This window comes from Vicugna pacos, chromosome 25, assembly GCF_048564905.1.
Source record: "Vicugna pacos chromosome 25, VicPac4, whole genome shotgun sequence".
In the NCBI taxonomy this organism is placed as follows: domain Eukaryota; kingdom Metazoa; phylum Chordata; class Mammalia; order Artiodactyla; family Camelidae; genus Vicugna; species Vicugna pacos.
In genome coordinates, this window is record NC_133011.1 from 4255273 (window position 1) to 4272717 (window position 17445).

Genomic DNA, 17445 nt, shown 5'->3' on the forward strand with positions numbered 1-17445 from the left:
GGAAACTGTGTAAGTTATTTCCACTTAAATCAATAATCACATCTATTCACAGTAAATCAATATACCTATTACTAAAATCCTCTTCTTTATGGAAAATTGTGTATGTGTGGGTACATAATCAGAACACATATGTACAAAGATTACATGCATGTACAAGCTTAGATACTCATTCTAGTGTTATCATGTGCCCAAAGAGATACAGCTCCATGTATTAAGTTTAGCCTAAAATACAATTAATTTTCAATTAAATTATAAAGGTAAGTTTCTGAAATAAGTTCAGAGAAAAGCAGCAGCATTTATAATTGAAAATAGAAGCAAAGAACAGAAAATAAGAAAGAAAAATACATCTCATAGAAAATAATGTACTATGAACAAGAATAGAAAAAGTTAATTTCCCAGTGACACGTATACTCTGGGAGAAAGAAAATAACTAAAATATCAAAATGAAAAGTTAGAAAGTAGTTTGGTTAATAATAAAGGAGTAACTCAGTGAAAATCTACTACTCCTCCTAGAATACTTTGATGATGGGAAAATGATGAGCAAATTATGCCTTGAGTGTGATGTATCTACGAAATAGATCAGCGAAACAAAAAGAGTAACATCACGGCACACCAACAGAACATTCACATATAGGAGCAAAAAAATCACAGTTTACATTGCATTCATGTTTAAAACCAAACATCACTTTTTCACATTCTGAAGATTTTCCCCCCTAAATATGGAAAGAAAAACAAGCCAGGGCTTTAATATAATATTTTTTTCCAACCTGGAACAGCTGCAAAAAACAAATCTTTCTGGAGATAAGCTTAGTTATAAATATCAACATTCCCTTTAAATGAGGGAGTCCAGTTTTCATACCATCTGCCTCTTTCTAAAAGGGAAAAAAATATGAAAATCATAAACCAGGACATTCTCTTTCAAATAAGGCATTTAGAAATGAATGCAGTAAAAAGACTGAATTGTTGTGAGTCCCTGCCTTTAAACTTGGCCTGTTTCACTCAGATCAGAAAAGGGGACTTTATGAAAGTAAACAACTCTTAGTCCATGAATAAACTGCATGGAGCAATTAATAAAGAAGAAAAATGTTTTCCAACTTTTCCACATTATTGGCCATAATCACAATCTCTGATTGGTCCACATTTTCCTTAATGCATCATAATCCCCACAGTTTATTGCTAAGCTACATTTCACTTTCATTATCTTTACTTTTTCCAAAACTTTTCTAGAGCCTGTTCCAAAGACTTTCATGTTATCTCTTTCAGTGCAAAAGTCTAGTTACTGACAGAAATGGACTTTTCTTTTAATAAAGATTCTACCCTCTGCAAAAGCCTTCCCTATGCCTTTCTCAGCACAGTGGTCTTTTCATACTTGAGTTTTGATTTTATCTAAAAATCTTCTTTCATCTTTCGTCCTTAATTATTTTCCATTCTTTGTTAATGACCTTGTGATTGAACATTTTAATTTTTCACTGTACCACATTATTACTACTTCAGTAATGAAGTTCATAAACGTTTCCATTTTTTAACTCCTTAAAGCATTCACAAGAAAGAATAAATGTAAGATGGTCTACCAAGGAGGGACGTTCAGAGTGGTATACCAGAAAAAGCTACATAGAGGACTGTCCAACACAGTAATTCTGAGATCCCTTGAGGGAAAATAGAAGAGACATAAGAGTGAAAACAGCATCCTCTATTTTAACAATAAATGCAAATGTTTAACCAATTCCCTGAATTGCAGTGGTAGAATTCTGAAACGCTACTAAAACAAAGGCACTTAGGGAGCTTTGCCATAATTCGTTCTCATTCTTATGTTTATCCTCTCTTTTCTTTTTCTCATATGCATGTAAACACGCACCTATATATCGCAAGCAAAGAGAGTAAGACTGAATCTTTAACCATGAGCACTGGCAGTTATTTTGGTAGTAAGACTGCAGTTCAGTGTGTCCTTCATAGGAAAAATATGTCCTAAGACTCTTCACTGTCATTCTGTTTCAGCCCTGGACCACGTAGCTCTGTCACTACAGAAAACAGTTTTTTCACAAGTCACACTTAACTGCTTCCTTGGAATGCTGCATCTTCAGTGTGGAAGGAGAAAGGAGAGGGGAGGATTTCTTCAAAGGAATGGTCAATGATATTTAATCTCAAATTAACTACTTAAGATAAATAACCATATTATTGCAGTAAATATTTCATCCTTTTCATGACTGGATGAAACACTACAAAACAATATGAACAATCAGATGAGCAGTGATGCAAGAGAAAAATTACTTTACCTTAGGCCTGTCAGCTATTAGTTTAAAAATGCTAACAAGCCTTTTTCACATTAAATTTATTTTATTGTTTATTTTCTGACTTCCCTCCACTGGAACGTAGTACCACAAGTGTCTGTACACTAAATAATCCCAAACACTTAGAACAACGTGGACACAGCAGACAGTACATTTTTGAGTGCATATTTTCCTAAAGACTGTTATGTTCACTTAAAGCAGCCACACTTTATGCTTTATTATGATCAACTTAATTTAAAATGCTTTGCATTTTAAAATATTACTATAAATTTTCCATCTTTTACAAGACAATGAGCCTGATAAAGTGTGGGTTAACTTTCTCCTACTTTAACTCGTTTCCTTTCTAGTTCCATCACTTTTTAGTTGTTCACCAAGCTAAGCTCATTTACCATTTTTAAAATCAGTACAGTAAGAATTCCTCTCCCCTGTGGCTGCTGTAAGCATTAAACTGAATAGCTAGTTCATTTAAAGTACTTAATATGGTACTTCTCACATAGTAAGTGCTCAATAAATGTTGTCATATCATTACATCATGCTGGCTTAATTAGTTACTCACTGTTGAAGCACCACACAGCCCAAATAGGTTCTTTTTAAGACAAAAAAAACCCTGAATTTGATGACCTCACATTCATTTAAAAAGTCAATTAAGATCCAAAAAGAAAAAAAAAAAAAGAATGGTCTCATAATATGTATCCTACATAAAACTTAATTACATATAAATTGCGTACTTTCTGCTACTATTTGGTCTCCTAACCACCTTCTTTCACCAGGTAAGTTGCTTCAACAAAAGCACCTTTGGATAACCTTTAAAATGCCAAATTACATATGCTGTGTTATTGTTAATAAGTGTTGGAAATACTGGATAAATAGATTATCACTTACATGCTTACAGTATATGTGCGTAATTAGTATTCAAAAATACTTACTTTCTAAAACAACAAAAACTTAAACCCTAGTCCCCATTCTTAAAACCGACAACTGAATCTCTGAGCTTTGTCAGAAGTCTGATTATCCTCCAGTCTAAGAAAAGAGTGTTCTCAGATCAACACTTCCACCAATTCTTTGTTATTCTCTCCCCAGGAGTTCAGGAGTTGAAAGTTCTCATTGTCATTTCTACTAAGTCTATCTGTCACAATGCTCTTTTTTTTATTATTATTATGAAAGTATACTCAGTTATAATGTATCAATTTCTGGTGTACAGCGTAACGTACCAGTTGTGTATATACACACACACACACACATATTCGTTTTCATATTCTTTTTCATTAAAGGTTATTATAAGACATTAAATACAGTATCCACTTTTATACCCACCACATGCATTGGGCAGGTCAGCATGGTTCTTTCTACAAGAGTAGTAGTCTGACATTAGGAAAAACTGGTTCTGTCAATGGCCAAAACTTGAATTTGCAGTAATAAACTTACCACCCCAAATATTTTAAATGACCATGGGTCTAAAAGACAATGGCAAACAAGAAATACAACTTTAGAATATCTTTTAAATTATAATGCATTCCAATGTCTTCCAAAAACCTTTAAGAAAAATAGCATTAGTATTCCGATCATTTCTCTATTTTTCTTTTTGAAAATGAAACTTCACTATAATATTATACTATTACATTTTGGTCTATAATTTAAAAAATAACTTTATAAAAGCACTGGATAACTACCTCAGTAGTTTTAGAAAATTTTCCTCTGATATAAAACAACTGGGTCTTTATTAGCACAGTAACCAAAATTTGGGGGCAGGGGATAGATTATGTATCATGGGTCCCTCTAATGGAAACAGCATACACAAAATTCTTTTACAAGTGTACATTTTCAAATTATTGCTGAACTGTAAACAATTTAAAGAAAAAAGCAACTGAACTTCCCAAAGCAATTTTCGCAAGAAATTTTTGATCTGATTTTATACAAGTACCCAACACTGCCCAGCAACCTCTGAGCCCCGAGTCAACCCCATCTCCCACCTGACTCAGTAGTTACTCCAGCTTACAGGCTCTCCTTAAACTCACCTTCATTTTAGTCTGGGCACATTTGTTTCCCATATCACAAGGCAAATACAGATCCTTTGGTAAGACTCACTCACTCTGCGAATTCACTCTCACTCTCTCACACTAACACCAAACAGACATAAATCCATGTACACACGCTCAGGCACGAACACTGATCACGTCCGTACCTTTACTTTGGTCTCAGTGTAAGAAATGTTCTGTGTCCTGCCAGCATGTGAAGTGTCCTGCTTCCTCTGTGCCCTGGAGCCTACCCCGTAAATATTTTTCCTGTCTTTTTACCTTTTGTCCCTCTCCTTGCCATCTCCTCTGTCATTGCCTTCACCCAGGGGTCTCACCAGCATGACTGCGTTAGTAACAATACTTGGTCTGAACTGTCTCCAGTTTTTCCTCCCCTCAAAGCCATCCCTGACACTGCTTCCAGAATAATCCCTCACAATTTCTCAATCAAGAAACTCCCCTGAATTCAATTCAATATATCATTCAATGTCCCCCTAAGTCCTTTATGATAGGGTTCTGATTCCATAGTATGGTATAATCTAACCCTCTTTTCCCACTAATCTCTTTACCTGCCTTTATCCCTCATACACACAGCACTCCAACTACTTCTAATTCCATGCAGTTTTCTGAAATGATCATACGACATAACAGCTTACTGGTTTTGCCCACTTTCTTCCTTTCTCTGAAAATGCTTTCAAATACTTCTTCATTTAAATATTTTATACTCCTTTAAGAGAGTAGAAGGGTATATACATCTATCAAAATGCATCAAATTGTACATCTGAAATATGTATCGTTTACTGTACAGGAATTATACCACAACAAAGTTCTTTGTTTTTTTTTTTTAAAGAACGACAGGTAAAAAAAATTAAAAATAAAATTAAAAAAAAAATAGTAGAAAGGTATGGAACTCATTAATTCTATTCACATATCTTCCAACTTGCCTTTCCCTTCGGGTAGAAGGCAACGTTATATTTCACAATCTCCCATTTGAAATAAAGCTGTTTGCTTTGACCAATGAAACTCTAAACACACCAGTGCATAATTAGCCACCTCTCTCCCCACCTCTGCAGTGACTGTGGAAGTACGTTCAGATGCAGTCTTCAATAACGTCAGGCCCTGAGAGTCTATACCAACCCATTTTGGGTGTGTAGTCTATGTGAGAAATAAATATTTGTTGTGTTAAGACAATGACAGTTGGCCTTTTTTTGTCCCTACAGCATATGTCTGTAGCACTGGGCTATTCTGAGTGATACAAAGGGTTACCTTTTTCAGGAAGACTTTCATGAGCCCAACACAATCTGACTCAAATGCTGCTTCCTCAAGTGATGATAACATTCTATTCATACTGCTGTTACTATCCAACCCCCTTCAAACTGTACTTCCGAGGGCAGGAACTGTGCATTTCATTCCTGTATCCCCATCAGCTAGCACAGGTCATAGTAAGTCCTTAAAAAATATTCGCTAAATTAAGCATTCATTCATTCACTCACTCATTGAGGGCCAGGGACTACTCTAGAGTAAAATCAAAGCAAACAAAAACTCTTGCCCTCATAAAAGGAACTACTATGCTTGTGAAGGATAATGACAATAAGTTAAGACAAATAAATATAGAATAGATCGTTTTTTAGATAAGATGAACGCTAAGCAGAAAATACACAGCAGGGACATCTGGACAGTGAGCGCATAAGATCTCATTTGGAAAGTGACCTTTTAATAACAAACCCAAAGGAAGGTAAATAAATTGGCCATGCAGATATCTGGGAGAAAGGCAATTCAGTAGAAAAGATAACGCAAAAATCCTGAGATGGACACATGCCTGGCATGTTCAAAGAACACCAAGGGAGACAATACGGCTGAGCAAGGTGGTTAGAGATGACACTAGAGAGGTAACAAGGCACCATGTCTTGCAGAGACATACAGGCCAGTTTCAAAACTTAAGCTTTTATCTTGAGTGAAATAGGGAGCCATTGAAGAATTCTGAGTAGAAGAGGGGTGAAAGACGACAGTAGAAGGTAAGATCACAGATATAATGAAGGTTAATTTTCTTCCATTTCATGACATATTTCCTCTCCCCATAAAACATGTCAAATGAGGATGTACCAATTAATCAAGAAAGATTTAAAACAATGTTGAATATTTTATGATGATCTTAATGTGTTTGTTACTTACTATGCAGGAACATTGATTTTAACCAATATATAATTATCAAAATACAGGAATGTACCAAAGTATCATAGTGTATCAAACATCAAGAGAGATCAAGTATTTATTGTAGCAACAAACTCTCACAGATAATTAATGCTACTAAATGATTTAACAAATTAATCAGATATAGATTTGTAGTTCTATGGATCTTGCTTCATTTACTCAGATTTAGCCAAACATCACAAAATAAATACAAGTAAAAACACTTTCCCATTGTAATCCTGACTCCCATAAGAAAGAACCACATTCCGAACTCAAGTTCATTGCCAGAAACAAACCAAAACAAGAAAAACAAAGTGAAAGAAAACACACCACAAGTCAAAACACCTTTTGCCAAATGTTAAATCAGATAAACGCACCTTGTGCTGTGTCCTTGAGGCTGCCAAGTCTGAACTCTGGAGAGCTGCCAAGGGGTGGGATGCTTCCAAAGGCAAGATCTTTACTGAGGAAGCTGCACTCGCATTCCCGGCAAATTCAATTCCAGATACCAATAATAACACTCGGTTTCTTTTTCTTACTGGAATTCAAAATAGAGTATATGGAAATATTAAATGGATGATCTCCAGTACCCTAATGTCCACAAAATAAAATTGCCGTGGCAGCGTTTTCCAAATGTTGTTTTGTGGTTTGCTAACTCTGTTACACGTTCATTCAAATTAAGTTTCTACAGCCAACATACTTGAAAAACATTGCATACTATGCCCCCTTTACACAAGGTACAGTTTCACAAAAAGGCTCTGAGAAGTCCTATAATAGAAAAGCCTACTTACATTTACTTGACCCAAAGTGTCCCAAATTTATCTAAGTAAAGATCCCCTTCAATTGTAATAAATAGTAACATTATTTCTGCAGATCATACTTTAAGAATGGTTCTTTGTGTGGTGATTATCTGAAAAGTAGCAAGAGATCCTAATGGGGATATAGGAATGAAATGCACCACTTGAATATCAATGTAGAGACTTATTTGAATTTATTTCCTGTTATTACAATTTGTCAAGTTGACCTATAAACATAATTGTACTTATTCAACCATAAATTGTTAAGTATATGTTACTCCCCAAACCAAATGCCATTAAAAAAGCAACAAGGAAAAAAATCAAATAATGTATGATTTATTCATTTTTGTTCAATAAATATTTACTGAATACTTATCATGTGCCAGGCACTGAACTTATCTCTGCTTTTATGCTGCAATTGCTCTGACATAAATAAGAGCATCAAATTTAAGTGGTCCCAAACTGCTTTCTAACAATAAGAACGTCAACTCAAAATTTAACTCCAAGTATTTGAGAATGCAAGTTTTACTAATTTTAATCACATCATTAAAAATAGCTTGCAGAGGTGGCCAAGATGGTGGAGTAGAAAGACCCTGAACTCACCTCTTCCCAACAAACACACCAAAATTACAACCACTTACAGAGCAACTCTCTACAAGAACTACATGAAGACTAGCATAAAGGATTTTCCACAACTAAGCACATAAAGAAGGAACCACAACAAGATTAACAGGAGAGGCAGAGATGCAGTACAGTCAGAACCCCCTTCCCTGGGTTGTCAACCTACAAATGAAAAGAATATCAGAATCATAGAGATCTCCCCAAGGAATGAGCCCCACATCAAGCTCCTCAGCCTCGGGGGTCCTGCACCAGGAAGACAAACCCCTAAAATGTCTGGCTCTGAAAATCAGCAGCGTTTATGTTCAGGAGAGCCAAGGAGCTATAGGAAATAGACATTCCACCCTCAAAGGGCATGTACGAAATAGCACATGTTCTGAGTCCCAGAAGAGGGGCAGTAGTCAGAGATGAGTCTGGGTCAGACCCACTCGCTGATCTCAGAGAGCCTCCCAGAGAGGCAGAAGGGCAAGTGGGACTTCTCCTGGGGATGGAGACGCTAGCAACAACCATTTCTGGAAGCTCATTCTACAGCAATGACTGTGGCATTGTCAACCCCTATTTTCAAATCCTCCTTCAAGCCTATTAGCGCCCATTAGTGGGACAGCAACAGACCTAAGCCTCCAGGGGCCATTGGACAGCCACCCAGAGACTTGCCCCTGGTCTCTAGCAGGCTGGCATCAGCCCAGTGCCCACCTGAGTCATGAGGACAACCATGCTAGGATCCAGTCCTGCCCACCAAAAGGTCAGCAGCAGTTCTATGTCCCCTAGGCTGTAAAACCAATGGCATGGGAAACGCATTCCACCCTCTAGGAGACCCACAGCTACCACACCATGCATTGCCTCGCAGCCAGCCAGGATGGGACCACCCTCACCTACCGTCTTGGTCATGATAGTGGGCCCCACCACAACAGACGGCACATGCAGCCCATGTAGGAGGCAGCCGTAGGACATACAGCTCTGTTGACCTGAGGGAAGCATGCTGCTGGGCTACATAGGATGTCTGTTATATAAGACCACTTCTCCAAGAACAGGAAATGTAACTGACTAATCTAACACATAGAAGTAAACACAGTGAATTGGGCAAAATGAGGCAACAGTGAAATACATTCCAAATAAAGGAACAAGACAAACCTCAGAAAAAAGACCCAAACAAAGTGGAGATAATTAATCTATCCAATAAAGAGTTAAAGATAATGATCATACAGATGTTCACCGAACTCTGGAGAAGAATGGATGAATACAGGGAGAAATTCAACAGGCTCAATGAAACTAAGAGCTAGTTCTTTGAAAAGACAAACAAAATGCATGAACCTTTAGCCAGACTCATCAAAAAAGAAAAAACAAGAGGGCCCAAAAAAACAAAATAAAAAATAAAAAAGAAGTTACAACCAACACCACAGAAATACAAAGGCTCGTAAGAGATTACTACAACAATTATACATCAATAAAAGGAAAACCTAGATGAAATGGATAAATTTATAAAATTTACAATCTCCCAAGATTAGATTAGGAAGAATTTGAAAATATGAACAGGCCAATTACAAGTAATGAAATTCAATTAATAATAAGAAAAACATACTCTCAACAAAGTCAAGGCCCAGATGGCTTCACGGGTGAAGTCTACCAAATATTTAAGAAGAGTTAACATCTATCCTTCTCAAACTATTCTAAAAAATTGAAGGGGAAGGAAAAATTACAAACTTTTCCTACAAGACCAACGTCATTCTGATACTAAAACCAGACACAGAGAAAGAAAATTCCAGGCCAACACCATTGATAAACATAGATGTAAAAATCCTCAACAAAATATTAGCAAACCAAATCTAACAATACTCATACACCATGATCAAGTGGGATTTATCCCAGTGGTGGAAGATGATTCAATATTCACAGATTAATCAATGTGTCACCCTACCTACATTATCAAATTGAAAATAAAAATGCTATGATCATCTCCATAGGTGTAGAAAAAACTTTTGACAAAATTCAACATCCAATTATGATAAAAATTCTCAATAAAGTGGTTATAGAGGGAATGTACCTCAACAAAATAAAGGCCATATATAACAAATCTACAGCTAAAGTGTACTCAGTGGTGAAAAACTGAAAGCGTTTTCTCTAACATCAGCAACAAGACAAGAATGCCTACTCTCGCAAATTTTATTCAACGTAGTATTGGAAGTCATAGCCACAGCAATCACATAAGAAAAAAATAAATGAAAAGAAATCCAGATTGGAAAGAAAGAAGTAACACTATCATTGTTTACAGATGAAATGAGTACACATATATACACATATATAAAATATACCATATATTTTTATATAGAGAGAAATATATATATGAATATATAGAAAATCCTAAGACACCACCACAAAACCACTAGAACTCATCAGTGGATTCAATAAAGTTGCAGATACCAAATTAACATACAGACATCTTTTGTATTTCTATATACCAACAAGAACTATCAGAAAGAGAAATTAAGAAAACAATCCCATTTACAGTTTCATCCAAAAGTATAAAATATCTAGAAATAAATCTAACCAAGAAGGTGAAGAGGAAGACTATAAGACATGGATAAAAGAAATTGAAGGCAACACAAACAAATGAAAAATACACCCTGCTCATGGAAATAATTGATACTGTTAAATGGTCATAGAACACAAGTCAATCAACAGAGTTAATGCAATTCCTGTTGAAATACCAAAGGATTCTTTACCAAATGAACAAATAATTCTAAAATTGGTATGAAAACACAAAAGATCCTGAATAGTCAAAGCAATCTTGCAAAAGAAGAACAGAGCTGGAAATATCATCCTCTCTGAGCTCAAACTACACAACAGCAAAGCTACAGCGATCAAAACAGCATGACACCAGCACACAAACAGACACACAGCTCCATGGAACAGAACAGAGAGTCCAGAAAGAAACCTACACTTACTTGGTCAATTAATCTACAACAAAGGAGGCAAGAATATGCAATGGAGAAATCCTCTTCAATAAATGATGTTGGGGAAACTGAACAGCTATATGCAAAAGAATCACACTGGACTACTTTTCACACCACTACAAAAAAAAACTGCAAACGGATTAAAGACTTACATGTAAAACCTGAAACCATAAAACTCCTAGAAGAAAACATAGGATGCTTGTTAACATCAGTTTTGGCAATATTTTTTTGGATCTGCCTCTGCAGGCAGGGAAATTAAAAGCAAAAATAAACACATACAACCACATTAAACTAAAAAGCTTTTGCACAGGTAAGGAAATTATCAACAAATGAGAAGGCCACCTACTGAACAAAAAAAGATATTTGCAAATGATACATCTGATAAAAGATTAATATACAAAATAAACAAAAACTCATACAACTCAACATCAAAGAAAAAAAAAAAACAACCCAACTCAAAACATAAGAAGTCTTCTCAAAAAATTACAAACAGAATTACCATATGATCCATAAATTCCACTGCTTGGTATTTTTCTGAAGAAAACACACTAATTCCAAAAGATACATGCACCCCTATGCTCACTGCAGCATTATTTACAAAAGGTATGAAAGCAATCTATGAATGGATAAAGAAGATGTGATATATATACAATGAAATATTACTAAGCCATCAAAAATAATGAAATCTTGCCTTTTGCAACAACATGGATGACCAAGAAGGTATTATGCTAAGTGAAATTAGTCAGAGAGAGAAAGAAGAATCCTGTAAGTTTTCACTTATATGTGAGATCTAAAAAAAGAAACAAATGAATAAACATAATAAAACAGAAAACAGCATTATAGATACAGAGAACAAAAAAGTGGTTGCCAAGAGGAGAAGCATGTTGTGGGGGATGAGTAAAATAAGTGATGGAGATTAAACTTCTAATTACAAAATAGATGATTCATAGGCATGAAATATACAGCCTTGGGAATATAGTCAATAATATTGCAATATCTTTGTATGGTGACAGATGGTAACTAGACTTCGCATGGTGAAAATTTTGACATGTATAGAAATATAGAATCACTATGCTGTCACCAGGAATTAACAAAGTGTTCTAGGTTGATTATAATTCAATAAAAAAGTAAGTGCCAATTATACACTATTTCATCACATCTTCTTAATCTCTTTGAGGTATGTGAGATCACAGGGAACTTTTTATGTTGTCAGAGTGGTTAATCCAAAATGAAAAATAAGCTTGAGTCTAAAAAAATAAAAATACTTTAAAAAAAGTAAAACAATAAAAAGTGAAATAGAACTCTTTATGACCCAGCAATTTCACCTCTGGATATTTACCTGAAGAAAGCACATCAATTCAGAAAGATACATGACACCAAAGTTCACTGACGCATCATTAACAATAGCAAAAATATGGAAGCAACCTGAATATCCATCAACAGATGAATGGATAAAAAATATGTGTATGTGTGTGTGTGTGTGTTGTTTTTGTGGACGTACACAATGAAATACTACTCAGCCTTTAAGAAAAATGACATCTTGCCAAGTTTAACAACATGTATGGATCAAGAAGTTATTATATACTAAGTTAAATAAATCAGATGAACAAAGAGCAATACTGCATGATCTCACTTATATGTGGAATCCAGGAAATTACTGCATGATCTCACTTATATGTGGAATCCAGGAAACAAAACAAACAAACAAAACAAAATGAAAAGAGACTTAACAGACACAGGGAATGAATGGGCGGTTACCAGATGGGAGGTAGGTGGAGGGGGGGAACAGGTGAAGAGGATTAAGAGATACAAATGCCAGTTATATAATAAATAAGTCATAATAATGTAATGTACAGCATAAGGAATACAGCCAACAATATTTCTGTGTGGGGACAGATGGTTACTAGACTTATTATGGTGATATTTTCATAATGTATGCAAATGTCAAATCACTATGTAGTACATCTGAAACTAATATAATATTATATGTGAACAATTTTCAACAAAAGATAACTTGAAATTTTTAAGCTATCTTAAAATAATAATGACAATTCAGGTCAAGAGTCACAACATGAAAGCATAGTCCTTTTTTTTAAAAAATGATGCTGCAAAAGAATAAAATTAAACTCCAACTTCATACCACACAAAAATTAACTCAAACTGAATCATAAACTAGATACAAAGGCTGAAATTATAAAATGCTTAGAAGAAAACACAGTTGTAGAACTTCATGACCTTGTGTTAGGCAGCAGTTTCTTAGTTACAACGTCAAAAGCATAAGCAGCAAAATAAAAACAGGTAAATTTGACTTTATCAAAATTAAAAACATCTGTGTTCCAAAATACACGATCAAGAAAGTGAAAGAAACAACTCACCAAATGGGAGAAAACATTTGCAAATCATATAAGTGATATGGGTCAAATACGCAGAATATATGAAGAAGTCTTACAAGAATAAAAATACAAATAACTCAATTTTTAAAATCGGCAAAGGATTTGAATAGATATTTCTTCAAAGAAGAAATACAAATCGTAAATATGCACATGAAAAGATACCTAACATCATTAGTCATTAGGGAAATTCAAATCAAAACCACAATGAGATACCATCTCACTCTACCAAAAGACAGACAGTAAGAAGTGTTGATGGGCATGTGGAGAAACTAGAACCTGCATACATTGCTGGTAGGAAAGCAAACTGAGGTGCAACCGTTTTGTAAAACTGTTTGGCAGTTCCTCAAAAGATTAAACATAGACTGGCCATACGACCCAGTAATTTCACTCCTAAGTGTGCAAGAGAAAAAATATATATATGTTCACATACAAACATGTACACAAAAATAAATAACAGCATTATCCTTATAGCCAAAAAGTGAAAACAATCCATGATGATTAGATAAACACAATGTGGTCTAACCATACAATGGAATATTATTCCAACAAAAAAAGGAATGAAATATTTATACAAAGAAAACATGGATGAACTTTGAAAACATTATCCTAAGTGAAAGAAGCTATTCGCGAAAGTGCAATTAATGCATCATTCCTATTGTTCTCTTTATAGAAAATGTTCAGAATGAGAAAACCTATAGAGACAGAAAATAGATTAGCAGTTACTTAAGGCTGGGGGTAAGGGCAAAAGAGATGGGGCGTTAACTAATACTTTTTGAGGTGATGGAAATATTCTAAAATTAGACAGTGGCAATGGTTGCACAGCTCTGAATATGCTAAAATCACTGAATTGCACACTTTAAAATGATAAAATTACAAATTTTATTATTTTGAGTGATATCTCAATGAAGCTGTTATTAAAGTAGAAGAATCATAATAATATAGATCTATAGCACTTATCTAAACAGTTTGGGCAGATGTGTCTTGGAGATGTGTTTTGGAGATTACAGAAAGGCAGTATGTCCCATATCTATCATAATTACATAACGCTCCTAAAAGAGTTTGGGGGTAGCATATCAATATTTCATACCAAAATCTTACCAATATTGACACTAACTATAAAATAAATATTATATAAGTAGTTGCCTGTCTTTTCTTCAAGTCTGGTTTGCCTCAAATGAGTTGCTAAAAAACTTGGGAAAAATAATTTTGCAAAACTTTTGGATTTTGAAAATAAGGGTGTTGGATCCTTACTAACGATGGTGGTTAATATTAGTAATAATAATATTAGTAGTTTCCACTTGCTGTGTTAAGCATGTCACATATATGATCAGACATTTCTGTGGAATAAGTAAAATTAACCCCACTGGGATAACTGGGTTTTCTAACGATTAAGTGATTTTTCCAAGCATGCACAGTTAACTAGGAAAAGGGCAGAGATCTGAACTCAAATCTACATAATCACACAGCACCCTCATTCTCCTCTATAGGGACGAGCGTGTTCAGATCATTCATCTGAGATACAGACTTTAAATCTGTAAAATGCAGAAAGAACACTTTCATATACACATATCACAGACATTATTGTAAGGATGAAACAAGACCATTTTTATGAAAATAATGTATCAATATAAAGTTTGATATAAATGTGAGACAATATTATCTGGAAAACTATTTTCACTATATAACTAAATCAAGACCTAAAATGGGATATAGGTTTAGTCAAATTCTATAGAGGCATTCAAAATTAATGTCAATAAATATTTAGTAACAAAAAACAAATAATCCAATCAAAAAATGGGCAGAAAAGCTAAATAGATATTTCTCCAAAGAAGACATATAGATGGCCAACAGACACACAAAAAAATGCTCAACGTTGCTAATTATTAGAGAAAGACAAATCAAAACTACAATGAGGTATCACCTCACACCAGTTAGAATGGCCATCTTCAAAAAGTCTACAAATAATGAATGCTGGAGAGGGTGTGGAGAAAAGGGAACCCTCCTACACTGTTGGTGGGAATGTATATTGGTGCAGTCACTATTGAAAACAGTATGGAGGTTCCTTAAAAAGCTAACAATAGAGTTGCCACATGATCCAGCAATCCCACTCCTGGACATATATCTGGGACAAAAGCTCTAATTTGAAAAGATACATGCACCCCAATGTTCACTGCAGCACTATGTGCAATAGGCAAGCCATGGAAGCAACTTAAATGTCCACTGACAGATGACTGGATAAAGAAGATATGGTATATATACACAATGGAATACTACTCAGCCATAAAAAATAATGAAATAATGCCATTTGCAGCAACATGGATGGACCTAGAGATTATCATACTAAGTGAAGTAGGTCAGAAGGAGAAAGGAAAATTTATGATATCACTTATATGTAGAATCTAAAATATGATTATGACAGCCTCTTCACAGACTATTATATTATAGCATGGCCAGTTTGGCTGAGCAGATTGCAGACAGCATGTGGCATCACACGGCTGCTTGCTGCACTGTCCTGTACTGAGCAGGGTCATTGAAAGGATGTGACCAAAAAAAAAAAAAAAGAAAGAAAGAAAAGAAAAGAACTGATTTACGAAACAGAAACAGACTCACAGACATAGAAAACCAACTTACGATTACCAAACGGGAAAGGGGGTGGGGGAGAGATAAATTAGGAGGTGGGATTAGCAGATGCTAATTACTATATAGAAAATAGATAAACAAGACCTATTGTATAGCACAGGGACAAAAAAAAATTTAATATGCTCCTGCCCAGAAAGATTCAGCACCATAATGAATCACTGTGAATAATGTCAATTTTTATAATACTCAAGAATATTCCCCAGGGGAAAAAAAAAAGGTGGAAAACCACAAATCTTCAACTCATTATATTTACATACAGATAAGGAACCTGATGCTTGGGAACTCTCGCAAACCCAACACACAGTACATCTACTGCCAGAGCCAAGTCTAAGACTTTCAGTGCAGTGCACCTGCTACCTGGGGTAGGTTATAAAGTAGGATTTTGTCACAGGTAGTCACATAATTTCTTCGTCTACATCTCTCAATAACTGAATATTTTTAAATTCAAAGTATGTAAAAAATGCTTTTTGGACTAAACTATCTTCCCTTGGTCCAAAATTTTAAGTTGCTCAATCTAATTGGTCTATTTTTGCAGCTATGTCACTTGCACGATACTACTATGGAAGAATCAAGCAGCTTTATTTCTGCTGTCATTCTCCGTGTTCAATGGCTTGAAAACCATGCAATTAACAAGACCCTCTCATTTATGGAACTTTCTCCACCTTCTGATTGAACAAAACAGAGTTTGTTAAAGCACTGAGTAGAGAGCACTTATCTTTTTATTTTTGTTGTTTAACAATTCAAAACTAAAACATAAGCTAAGAAGTCATTCTTTTCTTTTTCATGAAAACATATACCTATCTCACTCTGTTGTTGCAAAGATACCTTAATACTTCTGCCATATAAGAAAGGACTAAATGTATACACTAGATGTGAAAAGATTTAGCTGTAGGACCTTACGATCCTCATATCTTCAGTAAGGATATGTTCAATCTTAAGGCGATCAAATATGATAAACTATGTGTCACTATTTTCCATGAATATCATTTTAGTCATTCTGAGAGAATAACAAAAAATAACTATCATCTAAGCAGTATTTTTATTAAGACCTCCACACTTAGAGCCAAATCTATTGATATCAAAAATATGGTACATATTCAACAGATGAATCGATAAAGAAGATGGGGTATGTATTTACAATAGAATATGACTCAGCCATAAAGAATGAAATTCTGCCATCTGCAACAATATGGATGGGCCTCAAGGGTATTTGGCTTGGTGAAATAAGTCAGACAGAGAAAGGCAAACACTGTGTAGTGTCACTTATATGTGGAATCTGAAAAATAAGACAAACGAATGAATATAACAAAACAGAAACAGACTCACAGAGAACAAACTAGCAGTTACCAAGGGAGAGATAGAAAGGGGAAGGGGCGAGATATGAGTCGGAGAGGAAGTGGTACAAACTAGTATGTACAAAATAAATCAGCCACAAGGATATATTGTACAGTACAGGGAAGATACCCAATGTTCTACAGTAACTTTAGAGCATAACTTATAAAATTTATGAATCACTATGTTCTATACCTAAAATTAATACAATATTTTAAATCAACTGT

The 17445-nt window shown here is 34.9% G+C and overlaps 1 protein-coding gene across 3 annotated transcripts in view; it reads right to left on the minus strand.

The window, feature by feature from the left end:
• The window catches only part of TRIQK (triple QxxK/R motif containing), an 80278-nt gene that overhangs the window by 59501 nt on the left and 3332 nt on the right, over positions 1–17445 (minus strand). For all 3 annotated transcript variants that reach the window (XM_006209693.4, XM_031691151.2, XM_015243975.3), the window contains exon 2: positions 6868–7025. The gene's annotated coding sequence lies outside the window, so the exon portion shown is untranslated. The remainder of the gene's footprint in view (positions 1–6867; positions 7026–17445) is intronic.